Consider the following 20,578-nt stretch of genomic DNA (forward strand, 5'->3'; position numbering starts at 1 on the left):
CTCTTTGGACAACCAATGTAGTGAGCATGGCAAGACACAACACACTTAGACCTCTAATCTTAGCTGTGACATTTCCTGTCTCATGTTTTACCATTAATAGTGACCTACTTGCTACACCATGTGATTTTCCAACTGGGACTTTTAATGCTCACACATGGGAAATACAATTATTTTTATATTTAGCACAAAATGTAGCTGTGAAATATTTTTATTTTAAGGTATCTACACAAATCTTTTTATGGTAATTTTTGTTTTGTCATTCACAATAGTTGTGATCCATTAAAAGTAAAGCATACACTTTTTTTTAAAGCAACTGGCAAAAATACCAAAGTATCTAAGTATCTAATAAATTAAAATCTAACTCGGAAAAAGTAAATTATGTCCTAGTTACTTACCTATATTATTTACAGAACTGGTAATAAATGATTTTTGTTGTGAATCATAGAAAACAATATTGCTTAGTATAATTCCAGTCCAAAATGCTTAAAACCGTGAACATAACATCATAATTATATTTAAAAAGAAGAAAAAGACTAATGCCAGAAATAGAATAGAAATGTACAAATAATAAAAGCCACAGGCTTAATGGAAGTAAAACTATGGGTAAAACCTAGAAAACAATCACTAAGAAAGATAAAATAATGTACAAATAATAAGATACAATAATAAGATACAAATATCTAACAAAATAATTTGTTTGTTAGTATGTATGTATGTATGCATGTGTATATGTATATATATATATATGTTACGCATGTATACTGCTTTATCACAGTAAATGACCATTCAAAATTTTGTCTTTTCTTGTTAACTTTGATCTACAAAGCCCTAAAGAAATGAACATAGGGTCCTATACTCTAATGAAAAATACTTGTTCTATGTTACTTGTGCAAATTCTCCACACTCAATAAAATCTCCAAACCATATGTCAGAAGTCTGCAATATGTCTATTTAAGTCCATTTCCAAAGCTCTGGCTATATCAGGCTTGACAGTTGCTGCTTTTGTGAATCATTAAAGGATCTTTCAAATCACAGTGCTCACACATGGAAAAGCCCATGTCCCACTTTGCCTCTGCCAAAGAAGCTCATGGCCACCCCTACCCCACAAAGTTCTTGGGAACATTCCAGCAATGTTTGTGTACCCATTACCGATTCTTTCTTATTGTTATTACTTTTGCTATACATTTCTTGTAGCCTCGTGCTGTTTTTCACCCAGTCTTGAAAGAAGAGAGATAGAAAGGAAGAAGGAAGGAAGAGAAATTTTCGATTGATCCATAAAAACACCAATGTACTGTATACAATACTGTGTGGAAAGTAGGCTCTCCAGAACTTCCATACACTATACACACATTGAATTTAAATAATAATGATACATTGATCCAGCTCTTTAATTACTGATGTCAATTTCAGGTGGATTCTGATAAACTCTCATAAAATTATATATACAACTCTTCAGGTTATAAAATGAGGATAAAGAAGGAAGAAAGGGGGGGTCCACCAGGATACCCAGAGAAGAACAAAATACGGAAACATCAAAACCTCTTCCTCCCTTTTCTTTCTGTTTTATTTTTCTCACTTATTTCTGAGGCATAACATAAAAACAATCTGCCCAAACTAGATTAAAATCTACTCTCAAATACAGACGTATTTTACTCATCATAAAATTTAGGTTTGTTTCTGGATATAAGATAGAAAGAATTTAGCTTGGAAGTGTATTTCATAGTAAGTGACTCAGAGTGAGAACAGCAAGAGTGAAATAATGTCAAGTGGATATAGACTAATACTATGTGCTAAGGCACTCATAGCTTTTGAGGTCACCTGGCCTACAGAAGATGAACAGGGAATTTGATGTTCTTGTCAAAGTTGACTGACAATTTATTTGATCGAGTGATAGTATCAGGCTATGTCTCAGTAACTAATGCCTTACAACATACATAGCAAATGATCCAGCGACCCACAGAATAACAGCAGAAGAAAAAAAAAACATTCAAAACACCTACTTCAGTAGAGAAGGTGAAATCAGAGGAAAAAGACTTTGGAGAGAAGCACTTCGCTTTGTTTTTGTCAATTCCTCCCAAATTAATATGTGCGAGAAAACTATGTCTCAATTTGCACCTTTATAATTACTTGAGAATAATTAAGAATGTGGTTCTGAGAAGAAATCATTTGAACAGATACATGGGTTCAAGGGAAAAATTATGAATAGGTAGAGAAAACAATTTTATTTTATTTAAATGAATTTGCCATCACAAATGATCATGCAATTTTAATTATCCTAGTTTACTTCTCTGTCCTATAAATAACTTTACTTTAAATGCTTATGCAAATTAAAAGTGTTGGTCACCTTAAAGTTATAATAAAAAATTTAGAGCCCTAGAAAATATTACTCAAATTTCCCTCTAGTAACATTTACTACACATTTTCTTCAAAAAACTCTTATATTCATATCATTTTTCATCCTCAAATAGAATTTAAAAAATGACTTTGTGAGTTTCCAAATTTTATAGAAAAAAACCTGAGCTGGACATATTCATATTCAATAGACAATTTCCATCTTATTCCCATGGCAGGAGACAAAGACTGACTATGGATTATTAGTGATAAATTTAAATATTCATTCATTCACTAACTTATTCATTTCTCTGTTCATCCATTATGAAATGTAGCTAGTGTTTCTGCTCTTGTGGAATTTATATTCCAGTGGAGGAGAAACACACAGACAAATTCTATGAGATTGTGAAAAGTATCATAAAAGAAATAAAAGTGGGGCAGGAACAATCAAGATGTGGGGGAAGGTTCCTAAGCAGATAAGATGGGGTATTCATGGGAGATATTTATGAAGAAGAGACAGTTAAAGGTCTGGATGGAAAGGATGTAAGGATGTAGCCATAGGAACCAAGGATGTGTGATCTAAACAGAGGGAAGTGAAAATGCAAAGGATCACAGGTGGGAATAATTATTAGAGTAACAACAAGGAAGCCATATGGTTTGAAAATTGAACTAGGCAACAGTGTAGGTGAAGAAGTCACATTTATGGACCTGGCGGCCATGCTAGTCCTCAGACTGTCTTCCTACTCAGAGAGTAGGAAGGGGCATGAACAGATGGACTCAAGTCCAAATCCGCACCCCCTGCCCCCACCCAGCCGAACTCAGGGCCTGCCACTTGCCAGGCAAGTGCTCTCCCATTGAGCTAAATCCCCAACCCCGCAAGTCCAAATCTTATCTTAGCCAAGAATCAGTTGTGTGACTTAAATAAATTACTAGCTCCTATTGGATGCTAAAGCCCTAAGATACAAAAGGGAAATCAATAAAAAATACTTACAATTCTGAGTAAAATCAGTCCTGTTAACACTATACTAGCAAAATAAAATTAATAAAATTTTATATAAAGCTGTACTGCAAAATAAGCTCAAAATGTAGAATTATTGGGAAATAAGCAAATTATTTTAACCTTTCCTATTCTGTGAAAATCATACACTTATTGGGTACAGACAGATATAAATTAGTACATTCAAATTCATTAGGGTTTATTGTGGTTCTAGTCAGAATAATTATTGATCTTGGGCTCATTTCATTGTGCTTAATTAGTCTGCATTGTGGCTTTTTTTTCTCTCTTTCTTTTACTAGGGCTTGCCAATTGAAGCCAGAAATGTGTAGCAGTTTAGCAGTAGCTCCCAACTATCCAGCAGTCATGGGGAGAGTTTTGTAATCATTTTCCAAGTCACAACATGTTGCAGACATTTAAAATTGCCAACATCTATCTTTCACTCTGCCTTTCCAGACACACACACACAAAGACACACACACACAAAGACACACACACACACACACACACACACACACACACACACACACATACTTTTTTTTTTTGCTAACAGAATCCTGATTTTGTTCAAGTTCACTCATCTCTCTCAGGCAAGAATTCCTGTTAGTCAATGATGAGAGACAGGACTGTAAATCAATTCGGATCAATAAGTGATTATTCCTCAAGGGAGTATTAGTAATATTTTAGTACTCTTTCAAAGGAAAGCTTAAAATAGGAGACGTGATTTTATTTTCTGTGTGCAAGTGATATCTGAACTGCTGTAGCCATCTTGAAAGTATGAAAAGAACTAGCCTTAGAGTAAGTGAAGCTTTTGAGGCCAACAGAGATGAGAGGATTCCACAGTGCTGGAGGTGTCCACTGTGCCACTGCTATTATACTTCCTATTTGTCACATCAGACAATACATTTCCTTGCTGTGTACTCAATTTGACTTAGGATCTTTTGTTTTGTGTGCAGAATATCTCCTAGCATGTGTAACACATCCTCTTCATGTAAACATTACCATTCTGATAAGTCATTCATTTCTTTTTCTCTGAGATAGTCCAGGACTAGAGCTAACTCAGTTAAAGTTAAGAATCCAGGAAAAAGAATAATCTAGCATTGTAATTCGCAATACTGGGATAGTCATCAAGAAAAACTCATGGGAAACACCCTAAAAATTTCAAGAGGAGGGAGGCACTTTGACATGGATAGCCAGTACTAGATGCTCTCTGTGCATTCTCTACCTATCTAAAAACTTTTGTTTACCATCCACCTGTCTTAAACATCTGCACTCTTGAGACCTAAATGAAGCATACTTTTCCTGTTCCACCCCCCCCACCAAGACTGCCAACTCAGCTTTTACCTTATTACAAGAGTTTCAGTAGAGATCATATAATACTATCATAAATCTGAGGCACAGGACAGATCTTAAAAGGAATAAAAGTAGCTTCATATTGAACTGGAGGAAGAGTATTAAGTAGGAAAAAGCTCTAGGGAGGATGTACAGTCATGGAGTTTCTAGTCAAAAGGAAAAATGGAAAAAAATACCATTTACTATGGTCTGAATGCTTGAATTACCTCTGTACATGGAAACCTAATCCCCAGTGGGACAAAATTAGAAAGTGGGAATTTTGAGAAGTGACAAGAGGACTCTTTCTTCATGAATGGAATTGGTGCTTTTATATAAAGACATCTTAGCCAGCTAGCCAGCCTCTTCTGTCGTAGACACTACAGTGAAAAGGCCTCTTCTATTAGGAAGAAAAAGAACCTCACCACACAGCAAATCTGCTAGCATACTGATCTTGGACTTTTAAGCTCCATAATTGTGAACAATACATTCCATTTGTTATAAATTAATCTATTTTACTATGGCAGTCCAAACAAACTAAAACACTATCAATGTATATTGGCTTTTATCCTCTATATAGTCACTTTTTAAAGTGAAATTTTAGAGATCAGTAATTAGAAAGTATTCATTTTACAAAGAAAAAAGATCATAGATGGAAGAGGTAGAATAGGACTATTGCTTGGGGAACTGATGGAGGGAATTGGAAACGAAGTCCAATAAAGGATTATGTAAATGTCTAATGGTTCACAATAATAAAAAAATATGGCTCGAAACCAAATTAACCATTCCAGTCTAATATGCATTTTCCTACAAGAAAATTACAGAATTATAAATTTAGCTCATAATGGAGAGCAGAGTGTAACGCATACAGATTTCATAATTTCATACAGTATTTGAGACACGTTACTTAAAAAAATGGAATGAACATTCTATCTAGTGAAAATTTGCTAAGAGATTCTAATTAAAACAGAATAGTAAACGGTGCCTTCGCTCCTGAAAGGGTCACTATCAGGATGTTACTTAATGTCTTCATTAGCAATCTGCAGCAAAAATGGAGATTCATCCAATGTGAGGATGCTATCTAACAATGGGATGTTGCCAGGGAGAAGGAAATAGTAGGGGAAAAAATATATGAAAAGGTTAGGAGAAAAATAAAACTTTATTAGATGGTTCAGGAAAAACAATTTAAAACATAAAACATAAGAATTAAGTGAAACAAATGAAGAAAAAACTGAAATTTGCTGGCAATAATTCTGAAGAGAACTCAGCCTCAAAAGAACAATAGACTGTGGCTAGTGAGGATGAAAATAAACAAAAGATGCATCAGTTTATGTCTTTTTTTTTTTTGCCAGTTATGGGGCTTGAAGTCAGCGCTGTCCTTGAGCTTTTTTTTTTCCTCAAGGCTAGGACTCTACCACTTGAACCACAGCACCACTTCCAGCTTTTTCTGTGTATGTGATACTGAGGAATTGAACCCAGGGCTTCATGCATAGTAGGCAAGCACTCTACCAGTAGGCCAAACTCCCAGTCCAAGTCTATGTCCTATTTTTAAAAAGAAATCAAGACCACTACCCTTCTCCTTATTCTCTGTGTACCTGCCTTGGTCTTTGTGGAAAGCTTTGCCTCTCTGGCTGCAATAAATATGTCTGTTGCCAGTAGAGCCTTCTGATCTTGTTCCTTAATCATAGGACAAGAAGGAGGCAGTGGGGGTGGTGGGGGTTGTTATACAGCATTGGCAAGTATGGCTAAGGTTGGTGAAAATTGAGGTTTTGTGAGGCTAATTACTTTTTCACTGCATAAGGCTGTCAAAGCATGTAATATCTATCAGGAAAACAAATCTCATTGGAGTACTCAAAGACAGTCCTTTGAGAACGGTCAAGAATGCACTTACTTTTTCAGGGAAAAGATCAATGGTGACAGTGACTGCAATAGTGTCTGCAATTCTTAGAAAGTGAGAAGAAAAGGTAATGGAATAAAGAAAACATTCGAAGGTGGGGACTGAGTTGAGAAAAACTGAAATTAGGGACACTTGAAAGGTGAAGGGAAAACAATGATGTGACTGAGAGCCTCTACTGTGGGGTTTGGGGAAGAACATTCACTGGTTGCAGGAAAGAGGATGAGTGGAGTTGAACCCACAGATACTTGCTTTTGAACCCTTGCCTGCCTCTCTTGAGTGGATCCATGCCTCTGGATCCAAAATAAAGAGAACACCTTGGGATATGCCCTGAAAACAAATGATCATTGTCTATAAAATTCAATTGAAATCAGTGCTTGGACTCATGACTTAATCCATGCATGTTCGTCTTCTCTGTGGCCTTCTCTTTTAGGCTGAATTGCAGAATGTTCTATTATATCTTTTTCATAAATACGAGAAGAAAACTGGAGTCCTTAATCTCCTGTACCCTTGGAAGCCCCACAAGACCTAATACCCTAATGCCCTTTATTGCAAACAGTCATGCTTAGCTCAAGTGAACTGGATACATGGTACATAACTTGTCATGTAGTTCCCTGGGATGAGTGTTTCTATTAGTTACCAGCCATGTGGAAAAACATGAGCAGGTTGAAAAGGCTACCTAGAAAATAGATTTATAGATATAGCCCATGTCTATAATCCTTGCTACCTGGGAGGCTGAGATCTGAGCATCATTGTTAGAAGACAGTACAGGCAAAAAAAAGTTTGTGAAACCAGTCAAATGCCTAAGGCAGAAGTGTTACTCAAGTGGTAGAGTACCAGCCTTGAGTCGAAAAAGCCAAGTGAGAGAACAAAAGGCTCTAATTTCAAGTCGTAGTACTAGCACATGCGCACACGCGCGCGCGTGCACACACACACACACACACACACACACGGACACACACACACAAAAATACAACAAAAGCCCAATTTTAAAGGTGTGAATTTACTAAAGTTCACTGTGTGCATATTATGGAAATATTACATGATCAAATTGTTTCATATTCAAACATATGCTAGTTCAAAAATAAAGTAATTTTTAAAAGATAATATAAAAGGAGGCATACAAAAGACTTTAACAGTTTCTAAACTAAATATCTATTGTAATTATTTTTGTAGAAAATTAAGTTTAGGGCCAGGAGTTTGGCCTAGTGGTAGAGTGCTTGCCTAGCATGCACAAAGACTCGGGTTTGATTCCTTGCTACCATATACATAGAAAAAAGCCGGGAGTGGTGCTAAGGCTCAAGTGGTAGAGCTCTAACCTTGAGCAAAAAATGTCCAACGACAGTGCCCAGGCCCTGAGTTCAAGCCCCAGGACTGGCAAAATAAAATAAAGTTTTCCCAACCTACTGGGTTTTAGACATCAACAGCTTCTAGGCCCAACACCATGTTACTCCTCAATTGCTCCCTGATCCCACACTACTACAGCAGCTGGTCACCTGTACTGCATGGTGAAGGGAACCAAACCATTTGTACTTAAGATGATACAAGAAAGAGGCTGTCCCAAGCCTCAAAGTGGAGCCCTTGAACCAGCTATCTTTCAGAATATAACAAGGAGAAGGTGAACAAAAGAGCAGCCTAGCAAGAGAGCCTAGACAGAGAGGGAATTAAAGGCATCCTTGAAAAAGGATGCAGAGGAAGGGAACAGAAAGAGAAGGCAAGACAGGAACGAATCTAAAGGACTTGAAATAGGGGCGGGACAGGAATAGATGATTGTTTTAGAAGAGCTGGCATTGACTGTAATGTCAAAAGTGTAGCCCTGGGGGCTGGGACTTTGGCCTAGTGGTAAAGTGCTTGCCTAGCATGCATGAAGGCACATGCACCACATACAGAGAAAAAAGCCAGAAGTGGTCCTGTGGCTCAAGTGGTAGAGCTTTAGCCTTGAGAAACCCCAAGGACAGTGCTCAGGCCCTGAGCTCAAGGCCCAGGACTGGAAAAAAAAAGTGTAGCCCTACAATTTAGATACTGCTACCATTTAGACTTTGGTGGATATCTTCATGTGTGTGCTCTGATGTTCCATTGTGATTCTCTGTAGCCTCTAGTGAAACTAATATCTGTTTCTTGAGTGACCTTTCTCTTGAGGAACTATGAGATGAACAATGTGATCTCCACCCTCCAGGGTTCCTAGTCTGGAAAGGAGAATAGAGGAGGTAAAAGTTCTCCGTGAGAGGCTATCGAGCCAAAGGGGAACCTGGAAAAGCTCCTTAAAGCTGCTAGTGCTAGTGAAGTTTTTGAGTTAGCTGAGTAGAGAAAAGCTGCTATTTATGATAGGGACTCAATTAATACTGGTTAACTAATTCTGCTTTGCATAGAAGACTGTTTAGGGACTGGGAACTAGCTCTCATCACTTTTGTTTTTGTTACTGTCAACTGAAAAGATAAATCTATTCACTTTAACATTCACGAATATAATCTTGAAAAGTACTGTATTTTACCTATGACTAGATTGGGGAAGCATACTCATAATTTTTTCTAGTTACAAGGCATTTTCTTGTTCTATTTATTTTCTAGCAAAAAGTTTTAAAAGCCTTCAAAAAGAGCACATTTTGCTCACTTGAAATATGTGTGTATATTTTAGCATAAAATACACTTGGCAGCTCCTAACATAATTGGATGGTTATGCCTTGCAAAAACTTGATTTTTTAAATCAAATTTTTAGAACCATACTGGGTTTCTTGCCAGTGCTGCAATAGTAAGCAATAAATATATCATTAGATCAATGGTGGTGTGATGATGGATTACTGAAAAGATAGCTCTAGCCAAGAAGAATAAGACCAGAAGTCTCATTGTGCAAAGATTAATAAAATATTGTTTAAAACATGGATATTAAGTTAATACAACAGGGAAGAAAACACTGCAAAATAGAAGGGAACAGCCATGGGTTTATGATGTAGTGATATTGATCACAGATTTTTCCGAAGTACTCAAGAGCAGCTACACTATTATATATGCCTCTGATTAGACCCAGAGAGAAAGAAAAAGTTATAAAAAAAAAAGAAAGAAAGAAAGAAACCAACCAGGGGAAGGCCTGCTATAATAAATTATTTAAAGCAAGCAGGGTGAGTGGGTTGTGAAGACAATATAAAACAGAATCGATGCCCCCAAGAAGCCCCAAATCATCCACACCTCTATAAATTTCTTACCATCATATCTGGCTTTTTACTGGAGGTATTCCATCCCACCCCCACCGCCCCCTCTGACCCCTCACTTTGGGCCCAGTTCTTTTCTCAGAGCTTAACATTTGTTTTTCTTGTGTAACCCAGGATTTGCTGCATACAGTTATGTTTTCAGCTTGTACTAGGATTGTCTGTTAAGCCACAGATGAATGCATCTGTTACTTATTCATCTGGATCTTAAATTTCCCACTGACACTATAAGCCAGGAATAGTTCATATGATACACCTATCAATATGACTTCAATACCATCCTTCACCTTTTTCTTTTTTCTTACTACAGTTATTTATCATTAAATCTACAAAGCTAAGGCAGAGGGAAACTTTTCTAGCTCAAAACTGTTCTCTATGAGAAGATATTTCTGGATGCTAGTAACTACAGTGCAGATCAATAGTTAAAATGGCTATAATGTTAATTCTTCTTAATAGATCAGATTGACTTGACAAATATTTTTTTACAAATAGACTTTTCTATTGGAACAAGGGAAAGAAAGGAAGTGTGTCTAAACATTGAAAAGAATTTGCCAAATGAAAGTCAAGATATCAGAAATATGCCATGGCCAAAGAAAAGTTATAATTGTTGCATAGAAGCTTGCAATAACCTATGACCTAGTTTCAAGAAAAGCAGCAAGCTACTGTAGTTATTTTAAACCATGCACAAATCAGTGCCCATTGTATGATCAGGGTTGTGGTATACCTCAGGTCTTTCAAATGCTCCACATCTATCAAATCCTACAGAAGCTGGGCAAATGAAACGTAACTATTTTGCCAGTGTAAAACTATTATTAGCAGCACAACATGACAATGAAGAGAATAATACAGAGTTAAAATGTAAGTCCAAGAAATTCTTCATTATAGGCTTTTGCTAAAGTTGTACACTGTGACCTTTAGTTAATTATTTGCCTCTTTAGGTCAAGCTTGGCTGTTTAAGGTCTGGGTCATTGAACCGACTATCATATATGTTGGTTAACTTTATCAAGAAAACTGCCACATCCTATATCAGAAAACACTGAAAGGATAAAACAAAAACTGTAGATCATATGAATGACTAAGCATAACTCTATCATATCACCACAAGGCTAAAAAAACAATTCAAACTGTAAGGTCAATGTAATGTACTGGTGTCATCTTTGAAGATAAAAGACAAAAATCTAAATATTTGGGTTTTGTGGCTGCTGTTTACTCCAATGAAACAACATAGAGGGGGAAAAGGCACGGTCCCCAAAGGATTGTTGAAATAAGTAATCTATGAAAATTCTTGCCAAGAAATTTGCTCTGTAAAAATCCCAGTGATGATCCAATGGTCTGGAACAATCTATGTGCAGTGTTTCAGCATATCTAAGTCCTTTTACCATTAGAGAAGCAAATCTCTGGACAATTCTGTCCTCTGAGAAGTCACTGGCTGTTGTTTAGGAACTTGAATGGTAGCAAGAAGGACAATTGCTGGTAGATCCCTTCTTTTTCAAGTCTTTTATAAGAATCTTATATGGAAAATTACACCAGTCTAAAATAGGAAAACTAGAGTCTTGATGTCAGTATCAAAAGATACATGAAAAAACAAATTGGCAATAATGAATAAATCACACTTCATAATGATTTCACTGAGAGAAATAGCAATAAGAAAATCTGCTCAGTTACCCTCCTGAGTAGCTAGGATTACAAGTGTGAGCCACCAGCGCCTGGCTTCAAAATTCATTTTAAGGTTACTTTCGGAAGATTATCTATGAGTTCATGAGTGGACAGCCTGATACAGTCTGCTGACCAGCAGCAGAGCTACTTCAGCTAGGACTAGTTCTCTTAGAACTTTGTAAGTCTATCCCAGCTGAAATGTATATTTTGGTTCTTGCCCCTAAACGGCAACAGTTGTTTGTTTGTTCTGCCTCTTCTCCTATCCTCCAGGGAGATATACCCAACAATGTGTGTTAGGCTTGACCAGTCATCTCAGAGCATCTTGGGAACCCATCCAACCCATCCCAGGATTAAAAACTGGCGGTGGGGGGAGGAGGAGATGGAGGAGTAGAGGGATCAAGATGAGGGAGGAGTATTAAATTATTTAGCTTCTCCAAAGACACTTTTGGAATTAGGACAAACGTGAAACTGGAATAGATGCAGCTTCCCAACACAGGACAAAAGGAGCCCGTTTGTGTGTGTGTGTGTGTGTGTGTGTGTGTGTGTGTGTGTGTGTGTGTGTGTGTGAGAGAGAGAGAGAGAGAGAGAGAGAGAGAGAGAGAGAGAGAGAGAGAGAGAGAGAGAGAATATATGGGTTTGATGCATTACCTATAAATTTCACAAAGCCAGTAAATGCCACTTGGAAATTTCTGAACAATTATTTGTTAGATCAGCTCACAGACCATGTTCTTTTCTATCAAAACAACGTTGCAGTGTTTCTTGAAATATGATGAGGGGATATCTGATATCAAGATTCATTTGACGTGTTCAAAATGCAGGCTCTTAAGTGCCACCCCTGGCCCAAGAACTGAATGTCCAGGACTGGAATCCAACCCAAGAATTGAAATCATCTAAGAAGCAACCAACCTAGTTGATTTGGATGAATCATAGCAACGCAGGAGAATTACTATGTTTAGCTTGATCTTGTATATACTAAAGATTTATCTATTTCCCCCCCAAATATTTTATGTTGTAAAAGTATAAATAATACATTTTAAGATAAGTTCTTAAAACCACACTAGCTTATTCTTTCCATGTATAATCAACGCTATTATTAAAATGTCATTGTGAGCATTGTGAGCATATGGCCTACTGGTAGAGTGCCTGCCTAGCATGCATAAAGCCCTGGATTCGATTCTGCAGTACCACACACACACAGGAAAGGCTGGAAGTGGTGCTATAGCTCAAGTGGTAGAGTGCTAGGCTTGAGAAATCCCAAGGACTGTACCTAGGCCCTGAGTTCAAGCCCCAGGATGGCAAAAAAAGTAATTGTGAACATAAAGTTATTGTGAAAATATCAACTAAGCTTCTCAAAAGTACTGCCTTCATTGTCACTAAAAGTAACTATGTTATTACATGCCTTTGTACTAAAGTATGTTACTTGGCTGCAGGAATTTATTGTTATACTCCTCCCATGCCTTTTTAGCCATCAAAAGTTTTGTGATAAAGCACTATTATTATTACTATTACTGGTCCTGGGGCTTGAACTCAGGGTCTGGGCACTGTCCATGGGCCTCTTTGTACTCAAGGCTAGCACTCTACCACTTGAGCCTTAAGTCTACTTCTTTGAGTAACTGGAGATAACAGTCTCATGGGGACTTTTCTGCCCAAGGTGGTGCAGAACTATGATCCTCAGAACTCAGGCTCCTGAGTTGTGAGGATTACAGGCGTGAGTCAGCGGTGCCTGGCTTCATTTTTATTATTTTAAAACTATATTGTGAACCACTTCTACCAGTGATTAGGCTAAATATAAATTCATGCTCAACTTGTAAATTCCTAAAAGCATGCTTCATTAGAATTACTGAGACAGCCTTAACTCTCATCTCTGTAATAAAGCTCTATTTGCTTCTACTGAAATGTGGGGCTTTTGGGTGCAAAACAATTCAGTTTTAATACACTCTGCTAAGAAGCAAAAATAAGACCAGTTTCTGATATACATGCTACTGCAAAGCAGTAAACCGTGCTGCAGGGTGATGTGACAAACACCACATTTCTTTTTCTAGAAGGATTGTATTTTTTTTTCTCCAAGAAGCTTCCCCTCCTCTCCAATCATAGCTACACTTATTTCACGAAATACAGTGTGTCCTTTCTAGAGACATTTTTTTTTCTCTTTTTCCTTGCCAAATGCAAGATCAGGCCAGATAGTAAAGGAAAATAGAACTTGAGACAGGCTTTGTTTGTAACGTGTTATTTCTGCGCAGCGTTGTCCTCTACCCGTGCTCCACCCCAGTGCTTTGGCTGAAGTGTCCATGTTATGTTTTAACAGATGGGCTGGCTGGCGGCTGCGGGGCTGTAAAACGGGAACGCGGAATCCGCACCGAGAGGTATTGAACGGAAAGCTCTTAAAGTTCATGAACATACGCTGACCCAGACAGGCCAGACGGACGTAGCCACGCTTAAATATACACCCTCGCCATACACGGCCACCGCTCAGGGTGTCCATCCGGTGCCAAGGGGAAGTTCAAGGCTACTTTCCCCTATCAATTTTACACATACAAAAACACCCCCCCACACACACACACAGACACACACAACACCTAAACATTTCAAAGACCTAAACATTCCCAAATTCCGGACCCAAGCTCCTCTCCGGAGTACTCGATCAACTCCCACTGGTGTCAAACCAGAATGGACGCGGACATACTATCCTGAATGATACTTGGTCCGCGTCGAGGGAGGGAAACATCCGTTCTGACTAATCGAGTGGGGCGGGGATACGAATGAATGAGCATCTAACCCACGCCAACTCACAACGCGCCACTACGCCACCACCTGAACACAGGTGCTCGGGCGATCAGCCCTCCGCCAGGCCGACGGTCCCCTTCCCGGACTGGACACGGTCGGGGGACCCAGCCTCGCCGGAGCGAGCCGGGTTTTCCGGAGATGCCTCCGGGTAGGGCTGGTGAGGTCCGCGCACCTCCAGAGGGGCGCGGTTCCCGGCGCGGTGGGAACCGCAGGCGGCCAGGACTTCGCAAAGTTTCGGGTGGCCGTCCGTTCCACGCCGCGCGCCACGGCGTGGCCCGGGCCGCCCGCCGCCCCCGGTCCCCCCGCGCCCTCCAGCCGCGGGAGGGTCCTCCTGACCGAGCCCGCGCCCCGCCTCGCTCCGCCCGCCGATCCCCGCGGCCGCGGCGGCGGCTCGGGGCGGGTCAGGTCTGTGGGAGCCGCGGGGCACGCCGTCTAGGAACCGCCGCCCGCACCCGGACGGGCACCGCCGCCCCCCCCTCCCCGAGCGCCGGCCGGACCTCCGCCGTCCCCGGGCGCGTCCCGCCTGAAGCGGAGGTCTGCGAACGCCGAGCCGAGTTGGGGTGCTCTGGAGACAAGAAGTTGGGGAGTGGACAACCTGGTCCGGAGAACATCCCACCCGGCCTGGCCGCCCGCAGCGGCCGCGCTCCGACGGGAGGACAGGCGAGCGGGGCCCCGGACGCGCCCGGTCCCCGCCGCCCGCCGAACGGCGCCGGCTCGCACCGCGCGAGACCACTCACCCTCCCGGCCGAGTCCCCGCCGCGGACCGATGTCCCTGCCGCAGGTCCTCAATCCCAAGTTGTCTCCCACCGGTGGCTGCTCGCGTCCTAGAGGACCCGGGCACGCTGGCTCCGGGGGTGCAGCTCCGGGGACGCACCGGGAAGCCCGGCGGCCGCCCGACTCAGCAGTGGCCGGAGCGCGCTGACAATTCAAGGACCTGCTCAGCAAATGAGGCGGATCGCCGGGCTGAAGAAGACTGGGCTCGGGAGGGGGGCGGAGCCGAGGCGGGAGGGGGCGGGGCCACGTTCGGGGGCGGAGCCAGCCTCCGGCCGGCCCCGCAGGGCGTGGCGTCCATCAGCCTGTGATTGGCGAGGTCCACAGCCAACCGTGAGGTCGCCCAAGCCTCAGGCTGCCGTAGGCGGTGCCCAGCTCTGGGTCCTGCCCCGCAGCCACCGTCCAATCGCCTGCGGCCGAGGGCTGACCTGGGCGCGAGCCGCGGGCCTGCGGGCTGTCTTTGGCTTCGAAGTGTGGCAGCCGCTGGCTGGCACCCCCAGGCCCATAGCTGTGGGTTCTGGACGCCGCGGGAGCGAGGCGGCGGCCACGGAGGTCAGGACCTCCTCCCCGCCCGGAGTCGTAGCTCATCGGCGCGCCCTGGAGCTAGGATCCTAGTAGTAGACGATGGAACTTGGCGCCCCCGAAGGAGCCCGGGCGTCGAAAGGGCCTGGGGCCCCTAAGCGGGCGTGCCCCAGCCGTGCCACGGGGCTGCTGGAGGAGCGCTGCGCCCAGAGTCCAGGAGCTCCTGGCTCCCTGGAAAAGGTGCTGATCTCGATCGGAAGGCCGTCTCCAAAATAAACCTTCCCCGACGTACAAGGCCTGTCCCACCCTCGCCCTTTCCCTGGGCTTAGGACACCGCTCTGGGTCATCGCTGGGGACTTGCCCAGGGTTGGGTCTTCCCCACCGCAGGGCGCCTTGAGTCCTTGCCCTGGGCAAGGGACGAGGGAGGCTCCAGGGCGCCGAGCCGCCAGAAGCCGCGTGGATCCCCGTCTCCAGCGGAGTGCCTGTCTATCGGGATGGCTTCTGCCGCTGTGTTCTTGATCCGCTAATATTCTGGAGGAGCCGGGATCACCGTCCATCTTCGCGGCGGATGGGAAGTTGCAGGGCAAGCCACATCTATTTTACGCTTCTTCCTTCTCTCCCTAGGGAGGTTCCTGGCTGAGATGGGTACCTACCTCAAAAATCTAGGTCGAAGGAAGGCATGGGGAGCCTGAGTTTCAAGGTTCTCTGGAAAATAACTTCCTGCACAAGGCCCACCCAAGTTACAACCGGTGCTGATCTTGTGAAAGGATGGTCTTTTTAGTCAGTTTTTTTCTTACCCTGGCAGGAACACACACACACACACACACACACACACACACACACACACACACACACACACACACACACACACCTGTTGGTGAGAGGGGAGAAGAGGAGAGAGAACGAGAAGTGGCAGATTGAGTGCTCTTTTTTTACTTTACCTAGAATGTAAGTGAACTTAGATTGCTAAGGTGGATAGAGTCTGTGCCGGGAACTGCGCCTGCCAAATGCCTATTGGTGGGACTAAAGGAATGGACAACAGGAAAGGAGCCAAACTTCGTGGTGTCCTGACATTCACCCGCATACTTCTCACACTGCCAGCTTCCAATCATTGTCTCTCTCAGATCCCAGAAGTCCTAAAAGGGCTGTAAGTGTAGCAAGCGTGCACGAGTGCGAGAGCTACCAGTATTCAGTAGCCATCTAGCCTCCAAAAGATCTTACACTGCTGGATGCTGGTGGCTCATGTCTGTAATCCTAGCTGTTCAGGGAGCTGAGAAGTCTGAAGATCCCAGATCAAAACCAGCCTGGACAGGAAAGTCTGTGATGCCCTTATCTCCAATAAAACTACCACCAACAACAAAAACCAAAACAAAACACAAACGAAGTGGGGTGTGGCCCAAGTACTAGAACACTTACTATGAGCACAGAAAAGCTCAGAGACAGCATTTGGGCTGAGTCCAAGCCCCATGGTAGTAAACAGAAAGAAAGGAGGGAAGAAAGGAAAAAAGAAAGATGAAGTCACCAGGGAGAAGGTAAAGGGCCAGCTTATGACTGGAAAGGAATGAAGTGATCTTGTAGTAGGGGAGGCTGAACCTCTTAGCTGAGCTCTGAGCTCACCTAAGGTTGCAGAGGCTGCTTATATTTCTGAACAGAATGTTGAGGTATCCATGTTAGGATATGGAGTGGGATTAGGCAAGAGACGGGACTATGAGTGCCAAACAAGAGAGAGTCTTGGAGTACTCTGTTACCCTGACATACCGCGTGTCAGTCAGCTTTCTACTGCTATGACATAATACCTATAAGGAGGACATTTCGGTTTGAGCTGTTTCAGAGGTCTCAGTTGCTTGACTTCTTTGGACCTGTGGCAACAGTACATCTCGGTGGGAGCTCTGGGTAGAGCTAAGCTCCTCACCTCACTTGTTGCCAAGAATTAAAGAGACAGGGAGAGATGACTTTCCCAGTATCTCCTTCAAAGCATACCCCTACTGACCTTCTTCTGGGCCCCACAGTCTGTGGTACCACAGACTGCAGAAACAGAGATAGCTAAGGGACATTCAAAAGCCTAACGATGGCAAGTATGAAAACTTCACTGTCATATGTTCCAAAAAATACATTCTTCTGTTTTCTTCCATGAACTTCTGCGAGCTTCTGCACTGAAGACGCCAAGAAACATCATCTTTGTCGAGAATTACTAGGAAATGATGGAAGAAAATTATTTTTTTTTCATTTTTTTCCTCCCACATTCCTGAGTAGTAACGAGAACTTGCCAACAGTGTTTATTCACACCCGGTGAAGGTTTTACACAGATGCTAATGATTATTTTTTGAGTCATATTGGAAGGGTTGAAGGTGTTAACTTAGTGATAGAAAATTTTCGTATCAGTAGCAAGCTCCTGGTTTTGATCACCAGCACTGCAAAAATGAAAGAAAACAACTTTTAAAATCACCCCAGTAACAGAAACTAAGATCTGCCCGATGGCTGTACTGATGATAGTGTTTACATTAGATGCAGGAAATAAATGTCTTTTGTGAAAAGTTAGAATTAAACAGGTGACTTTCATGGCCTGATTTCTCATTTGTTTCATATCTGCACATTTTTTCTTATAGAATGAATGTCGTGGAAAATATAGCACATATGGATTATATTAGCATAATATCTTTTATTGTAATTCATTTTCTATGGGACTTTATCATCTGGAAACAAGACAACACACCTAAGCATTTGGAGGCACAGTAAAGTGGACTATTTGGCTTCCATTTCCTATAACATTCTCTGATTTTGAGCCATCCTGATCATCTCCAAAAGAAAATTAGATCTGTTCCTAGACCAAGGAATAATATCTGTATAAATAAACAGAAAACCATGGTTGTCCACATGTGGAAGTCACATGTAGCTGTAACCCATTTCATATTTCATTAAAAGGGATAAAGAAGTTTGTGAAATGGCCGATAAATGAGAAGAGTCAGGTAGAAACATGGGTGCAGGGTTTGTCCCTTTGTGAAGAAGCAGTGAATTTCCCTACAGGCACTGACATCTCTGTCTCTCTCTCTCTTGACTCTAAATATTTTAGAGCTCTCTAAATTTCAATTGAATGTTGAGTGGTAGGAGTCATGAGTTCTAATTTGAGTGGCTGTAGTGGTGACTGCTTCTGGCAGTCACTTAACCTCTGTTTACCCTCACTTCCTTGGCCATCAAACAGCTGGCAAAATAGCAGCTCAAGGAGGACCCTGTGATAATGTTTACAAAGTACTCCAGATACATTGCATTTAGAATAGTGCTAACTGCCAAAAAGGAAAAGAAAACGAGGTTGAGATAGGAAAGTAGTGTACTTTGAACAAGTCCTTACACATGCAATTTCCATCTACTCCAATTTCATTGCATTCTTATCCCTCTATAAATGGAAATAGTAAAAAGTGCCCTTCATCACCCTCGTTTGATTATTAATGTATAGGAAGCTGTTAAAGGGGAATGCACCACCTAAATAAGAAAAGTTATAGAAGTAGATCTAGAGGGAAATTTTAAGTGAATAGTGGTTTTCCTTTTCTTCACTCCCCAATGGGAATAGGTTTTCAACATAGGTTTGCTTTTAAAATTGTGCAAAATTTAAAGATGACTGTGAAATATCTCAGCAAAGAAATACAAAATTTTCTAAGTTCTCATGAAGAGCACAGAATGTAATACTCTGCTGTGGATTCATTCTGAGACCTTGGGAAAATCATGAACCTTTCATATCTGAATTTCCCATCATTGACACTGTGGTGACGCGTCTAAGAGATCCCTATCTCAATAAAGAAAGCTGAGTTTGGAAGTGTATGTCTGTCCCAGTTATGGCAGGAAACCTAAGGGGCAATGGCCTAGGTCAGCCTGAGTAAAACGTGAGATCCTGTCAAAAATAACCAGAGCATAAAAAGGGACTGGATGCTTGCCTATTAAGTACAAAGCCCTGAGTTCAAATCTCAGTATTCATATAAATAAATACATATCAATGAGAAAAGGCCTGATGGAAAACTATAGGGATCTTGGAAAATGATGGTATAGTATAAAACTAGACAAATGAATCAGGAATCTACCAGAAGAGATTTCAAAACTTTGTGACAAAATGAGCAGTCCTGAAGGAGCAACTTGAAGTAACAGGAGCTTCTCTCTATAGTCTACTATCTGTTAATAAGAGACACAAGAAAATCATTGGCTTAACTTCAGTCCTGTTCTGAAGCCTTAAAAAACCAGGCATTCCAAGGACAACAAATGACTTATGTCCCCTGCTCAAGCAGACAAAACTAAAGCAAGAGGTTGAATTTGCCCATCCCTTTTTCCAATTTAATTGTCAGTAGTGAGTACATTACTTGTTGGACAATTGTCCAATAGCCATGTACCACGACCATATAAGATGTTGCTAAATGAAATGAACTCCAGGACATAGAATCAAGAGGTTTTCCTTTGTGGTTGTTGTTTTGAATGTACTATGTGAAGTTATTTCTTTTTCTTTTTCTTTTTTTTTTAAATTTTTCCCCTTTGGTTTATTCTCTGTTGTCACTGAATCTGATTTTGGTACCTGGTGAACTGCAAATACATTTATTTGAATTAGGGAAGGCAAGGGAAGTAACAAAATGGTCAGACAAAGGACAAAGTGTGAACCAATGTAACATAGTGTTGGAATTGTTTTTATTCACTTCCAATGCTAAGGACAATCTACATAGGGGAAATCTACTGAGTTTTCCTATTCAAATGCTAATCTCATCTAGAAACATCCACACACACACGTCCAGAAATAATATTGCATTCTATGGCATAGTCAAGTTGACACATAATCTTGACAAATGGCATAAAAATAGGAAAACGTTTGTAGTATGCAAATAGTATGGGTTTGGGGAATCTTAGAGGAAGAAGGTTGAATTTTCTCTCCACTTCTTAGTGTGACACTTTGGACAAATGGATTAGCTTTTCTGAACCAAATAGAGTGGGCCTAAAGATGATTGAGCTTGTCTCATTAGCTTGCTATGAAGTTCAAATGAGAAGACAGGCTTATAGAAGGCACTCACTCTATGGTTAACACTCCCACCCCCTAATTTACTCATTGACAGATGGGTTGATGGAT

General features: G+C 41.5%; 1 protein-coding gene across 3 annotated transcripts in view; it reads right to left on the bottom strand.

Annotated features, from left to right (window-relative positions):
- The window catches only part of Marchf3 (membrane associated ring-CH-type finger 3), a 186,960-nt gene extending 171,841 nt beyond the window's left edge, over positions 1–15,119 (bottom strand). For all 3 annotated transcript variants that reach the window (XM_090339689.1, XM_090339690.1, XM_090339688.1), the window contains exon 1: positions 14,928–15,119. The gene's annotated coding sequence lies outside the window, so the exon portion shown is untranslated. The remainder of the gene's footprint in view (positions 1–14,927) is intronic.
- Positions 15,120–20,578: the final 5,459 nt, after the last annotated feature.

This window comes from Megascapheus bottae, chromosome 10 (genome assembly GCF_031878675.1).
Source record: "Megascapheus bottae isolate mThoBot1 chromosome 10, mThoBot2.hap1, whole genome shotgun sequence".
Lineage (NCBI taxonomy): Eukaryota > Metazoa > Chordata > Mammalia > Rodentia > Geomyidae > Megascapheus > Megascapheus bottae.